This window comes from Gorilla gorilla, chromosome 17, assembly GCF_029281585.2.
Source record: "Gorilla gorilla gorilla isolate KB3781 chromosome 17, NHGRI_mGorGor1-v2.1_pri, whole genome shotgun sequence".
Lineage (NCBI taxonomy): Eukaryota > Metazoa > Chordata > Mammalia > Primates > Hominidae > Gorilla > Gorilla gorilla.
In genome coordinates, this window is record NC_073241.2 from 81,075,273 (window position 1) to 81,081,466 (window position 6,194).

Sequence of the window (6,194 nt, forward strand, 5' to 3'; positions counted from 1 at the left end):
TGTGGAATCAAAGAGTTATATACTTAAGTGTACTCCAGACTCCATTAGGAAGACCAATGTAGTTAAAGAAATGACAGAAGTTCTACCCAGGAGTCAGGCACTTTAAATTACCTCAATAAATGCCTGAAAGAAGTCTTTTAAATGCATTTGAGTTGTATTACACATGAAAGATGACTTACTGACACAGATACATTAAAAATATCATGTTCCTTTAATAGAAATGTTAATACTTTTGGCTTTTTCTTAACTGGGAGATATTAGCCTTAAAATATTGTTTTGATCCCAATTCCCTGATCAGAACCTTTAGTGGCCATTTTCAGAGCTACCCAAATTAGAGAAGCCTCTTTTCCTAGATCAGATTTCATTGCAATTATTTCAACTGCAAATGTTTATAAGAAACCAAGAAACCAGGAAACCAAGCACAAAGACTGGTCAAAAGTGTTCCAGGTTCCGTTACTTTAGATAAAATGTAAAACGTAACAATATCAAAATACCATTCACAATGCTACTGATTTCCCTCTGGGAGTATAATCCTTCTGTTCTTAGAGGGGTCCTAAGTCCATTTCTCCAGACCTCAGCTCCCCATTTCACTCTCCCTCCTCTCCAGCCAAGAAGGTTCATTTGCTCCTGGAATGAGAGGCTGTGCTAAGAGAGATGATTTCCCATAGCCTCTATATGAATACCAGGCAACTACATACACTAGAAGGGGTTGTTGAATTCCCTGAAACAAAAGAAAATTTACTACAACCTGTACCCAAGGTAAAAACAAAAACAAAAACACACAACAAAAAAAACCTATTCATACCTTTTTTGGGGGGTGGGATGGGAGGAAGAGGGTGAAAATCCCAAATCTCCAAAACACATAACAAAAAGATCCTTCATGTATCAAAAAACCTTTGCCTGTACTGTTCATCCTCCCCCAGGGTAGATATGCTGGTATCGTACAAGAAAAGGAATGGCGACCTCCTACTACCTTGCTTAAATTCTATCTGATCTTACTAAGTTATCCAGTAACTTTAAAATAAATCTGAGACTCTTTAGTTTGTAAGAGCCAAATAATATATTTTAAAATTTTAGCCATTGTGTTTCCCCATCACAATCCCCTATTAGCTCACTCCAACCTCTGGGACCTTTTTGTGGGTTTAGGGAAAAAGAGTCTGAAAAAGGAACAAAGGCATTGATGCTCAGCCTCAGCATGTCACAACAGGTTCCTTAAGTGTGCTACAAAGACAACAGATGTGAAGGGCAAGGTTTCTGAACTGCAAGAGCCAGACTTCTGAGCATCAAAAGCTAGACTTGGAGAGTCTCAGAGCATAATGTTCTATCATTAAGAAATACATGAAGTGTGAATTGCCAACCTGCCTTAATCCAGTTTTAAATACAAATGTAAAAGCATACATGTTAAGATTAAGAGGCATTATAAGATCTGAGAACAGGAGTCATCAGAGGGCAAGGCCTTATAAAGACATTTCTGGAGATTAGCTCGGTGCTGAAGAACCTGGTAGGACTCCCAGCAGCAGAGTCTTATGGACTTTTTTTCTTACATCTTTTTGTCTTTGTTAGTATAGAGGCTGTACAAAACAATTAAACGGGAAAAATGAGGAAGTCACACTTAGTAATCAACAAACACTCATCAAGAGCTCTCATGTAATATTACATAATACCTCATTTAATTAGAAGGAATAGCCATAGCACATGGTCTTTGTTATAGTGGATGTGTGGCCACTCAATAAGGCCTACATTTCCAATATATGTGTATATTTTCAACATATATATAAAATTATCTGGGTGTGGTGGCACATACCTGTAGTCCCACCTACTCTGGAGGCTGAAGTGGGAGGATCTCTTGAGCCTGGGGAGTTGAGGCTGCAGTGAGCTATGATTATACCAATGCACTCTAGCCTGGGCAACAGAGTGAGACCTTGTCTGTAAAAAAAATATGTGTGTATATCCATATAAAATGCAGATTCTGACTTAGTAGATCTGCATAATGGGGTCTGAGATACTGCATTTCTAACAGTCCTCCAGAAGATGCTGAGGCTGCTGGTCTACAGACCATATTTTGAGTAGTAAGGTTCTAGAAGGCTCAATTTCCAAGCCATGTAATTGCAATCTTTTAGAATATTTTGATTCTTTGCCTATGGTGCCTGATTTTACTAAACTCTTCTCTCCTGGGACTCCAAAATACCCAATACATATGAGAACATAGTCAGAGACCGTGGGTCTCTTAAGAGTCAAGAGAGGCCCAGCATTTTCAGCTTTGAGATTTAGTGTATTGTAAATGAGGAAATGCTAAAGAAGTTTATCTTAAACTGGTAGGTTTAGAATATTAACATTCACCACAATGAAACTTTTATCACTTAAAAGAATACTGCACAATAAAATTGTTCCACTTACACAGTGTTTCAATTTATATAATTTCATATTCTACTCTAAGTGGTTTGATTGTGAATTTAAAAATATAAAACATATCTGTTTAAACCCTGTAAACATATATCTGAAATCAACAACCTTATTTGGAAAGAGCTTCAAAAGTCTATGTTAGAATTGTTTACGACTCTGAGGCTGGCACCATATGCATTTTGCATTGGTACCATTGATGGGCTCTGCTCATTCAACTTTGAGATTTCATGAGTAGCACTACCTTCATCTGCCTCCAGTCACTTAGGAATATATTTGATAACAAATAACAATGCCAGTAGTCTCACTGTTTTTTATAAAGGAACAGATTTCTGGAGGTTCTTACTCCATCATTCAAGAAGTCTGATTTTCTGACAATGTGGCCTTGAATGGAAGGCTCTTCTCATCATCAACCTATTAGTAGACACACAACTAAGTTATGGCAAATGGTACTAAAAGAGTAGTTTGCTGGGATGTCCTGAAAAAGAGTTCCCACCATAAAGAAAAAAAACAGGAAAATGTTTCCTCCATGCCACTACACAACTCCTGATATTGAAAACAGCTGTTCATGAGTACAATGCTTAGAACTATTATAATCCTCTTGTAACTCTCTATGATCAACAGAGACCTCATCCAGTCTCCTGACTTCTCTGCAAATCTGACATTGGAAATGACCTAATTCCAGCGGAAGTTCTTGTGGTAGCATTCATAGATGTCAATAGCTAGGCCTTATTAGAAAAGAGATTGAGGGAGATGTGAGATTTCCCTTCTTGTAAATGCTGTCCAGGTTTCCCCCGAAAGAGGCAAAACAAACGCCACCAAATGGTAGACTTTCCTTGGTCTAGATTGAGATAAATTTTAGAGGTCACTATGAGACAGGACACTGTGGCATAGTATCAAACACTAGAACGATCAGAAACAAGAACTAGAACCTATCCTTGTTCTACCATTAATAGATTTCTATATCTTAAGTAAATCATTTTTTTTTCTCTGAGATTTATCATCTTTCCTTGTAAACTTAGGAGCTTGGAATAGTCACTCTCTAGGTTGCCTTTAACTCCAAGAGTCAGTTGTCTCATCCTAGTCTGCTTGGTTCTGTGTCAATTAAAGCATCAAACAAAATATAACTCAGATTTTAAGATACAACTACCTAGAATTATTGAAATAGTTGTTTATTTGTTGTTTATTGATGAATCCTTCCATCCATATATTCATTTTTAATGTATGAGAGCCCTCAGGGAAGATGGTTGTTTTTTATTAGGATAATTTCACTGTGATTCTTCAGTTAGGTAGTGCTGTCGTAACTGAATGCAGGTTTAGATGCTCACTACTTGCAAAGTCAAATAACAAGGATGAGATTCAGTAGGAAGAAAGAGACTTTATTTTCCAAAGCTAGCAAGGGGTAAATGGTTCAGATTCCTGCCTTAATGGAGCAACTTCAAATTTTGGGCAGAAATCAAGGGTTTAAAAAGGGAAGTTTGGCATGAGGGGTATGCAGAGGGCAGGGGCGGTGAGGCAGTGCAGGTCTACACGACTTGTTCTGATGACTAATCACGAGTTATTGCCTATCTGGTGAATGGGCTGGTGCCACTGCAGGCACAAGCAGGTTGTAAGTTAACTGCAGCCTTGAAGTAATCTAGTGGGGAAGAATTTCATAGGCACCTGGATCATTTCAAGATTCAGTCTCTGAAACTTCTAAGCAAACATATAGTTAGAAAAGCTAGCAGCTCAAGGGGTAACTGGTGGAAAAAGAGCAGAGGTTAAAATCACATTCCTAAGGTACTAAGTAAGGAGTCAGCACACATGAAAAACAAGAAAAGGAGAAAGGGATTTGTTTGTTTGTTTGTTAGTTTGTTTTGAGACAGAGTCTTGCTCTGTCACCCAGGCTAGAGTACAGTGGCATGATCTCGCTCACTGCAACCTCTGCCTCCCAGGTTCAAGTGATTCTCTTGCCTCAGCCTCCTGAGTAGCTGGGACTACAGGCACATACCACCACACTCAGATAATTTTTGTATTTTTAGTAGAGATGGGGTTTTGCCATGTTGCGCAGGCTGGTCTCGAACTCCTGACTTCCAGTGATCTGCCTGCCTCAACCTCCCAGAGTGCTGGGATTACAAGTGTAAGCCACCATGCCCAGCCGGGAAAAGCTGTTTTTAAGAAGACAGGGTACTTGGTTATACTATTCCAACCTGGATATCCTTGTACTTGGCTTTCAGAGTAATTAAACATTCCATTTACCTTTGATATGTTAAATATCTGAAAATGATATAATTCTTTGTAAGTAGATGGTATAGAATTGAATAGGAACAATTATTTGAGAAATGCAGTGAAAATGTAGGGAACCACTGGATGAGGAATGATAGTAAAAGAGAATGGTAATCTCAGCAATTTTTGAGTATCATCATTTCGTCCACTGGAGATAATATGTTTTAAAAGGATGTAAGCATTTGCATTATTCTCTATTTTCACAGGTGTTGCTATTAATATTGCTCTGTGTGTGTGTGTGTGTGTGTATGTGTATGAGAGAGCAATCCCTTGAGCAAGTACAGCCACATTAGGGCTCTTCAGTTGCTAGGCAGTTCTTTCATTCAGATATAATGTAGATTTTGGAGAAGCTTGTTTAGGATTTTGCCTGTTAGTCATAACTCCCCACATAAGGAGAAATAGGGTAAACTGTTCATTTTAATTATTTTTAGCTCTCTGTTCTAGGACATATTCAGCAGTTCTTCAAATTAGCTGTCATAATAAAATATATTTTACTTTGGGGACAATTAGCACCATCTTGTCAAGACAGATTTATCTTTGCAACTCACCTGCATGGATGTTCAGGGATCACAAAACAACAGGATGAGCCATATTTTGTAGAGCCGTTGAATTAGTCCATTCTCACGCTGCTGATAAAGACATGCCTGAGACTGGGTAAATTATAAAGGAAAGAGGTTTAATTAACTCACAGTTCAGTATGGCTGGGGAGGCCTCAGGAAACTTACAATCATGGCAGAGGGGGAAGCAAACACGTCTTTCTGCACATGGTGGCAGTAAGGAGAAGTGCTGAGCAAAAGGGTGAAAAGTCCCTTATAAAACTATCAGATCTTGTGAGAACTCACTTGCTTTCACAAGAACAGCAGCACTGGGTAACCAGCCCCATGATTCAATTACCTCCCACTGAGTCCCTCCCATGACACATGGGGATTATTGGAACTACAATTCAAGATGAGATTTGGGTGGGGACACAGCCAAACTATATCAGCTATGTTCTGAAATCTTGCTGGATGTCACCCTGCTTCTTCCAACCTTGGTGCTGGCTAGCCAGAGAGTGTGGTGGCCCTGTATGAGTGACTTTCTTTGACAAGTGTTGTTTATTGTCATTCTGGATACGAGACTATGTCTTAACATGTTGTGTGGGAGCTGAAAGACAGACTGTGCATGGACATTGATTGGTGAGAGCTCTTCTTGGGTGTTTGGACAGCCTCAGGATTTAGGGCCTGAACCCTTGGCAAAATGAATAATAGCCTTGCAATATAATAAGATCAGAATCTCTCTGTATGCCCCATGTTTTCTCATCTTTTACTAATGAGGAAGGTACATGCCAAGCTTTTGACAGGGAAAAGCTAGAGGAAAATAAAGGGAAAAACAAATGCCCAACACTAATAATTCCCCTGTGTCAGTCAAGGCTGTTTAATGCTGTTGTTTACATAAATTTCATTTCCTGAAGTCAATGGTTTTAATTTAACTTATTGAAATGCCCCATTGGCCCCAGGGTATGCCATAGTAAAAGGGGTGTCATAAATCTG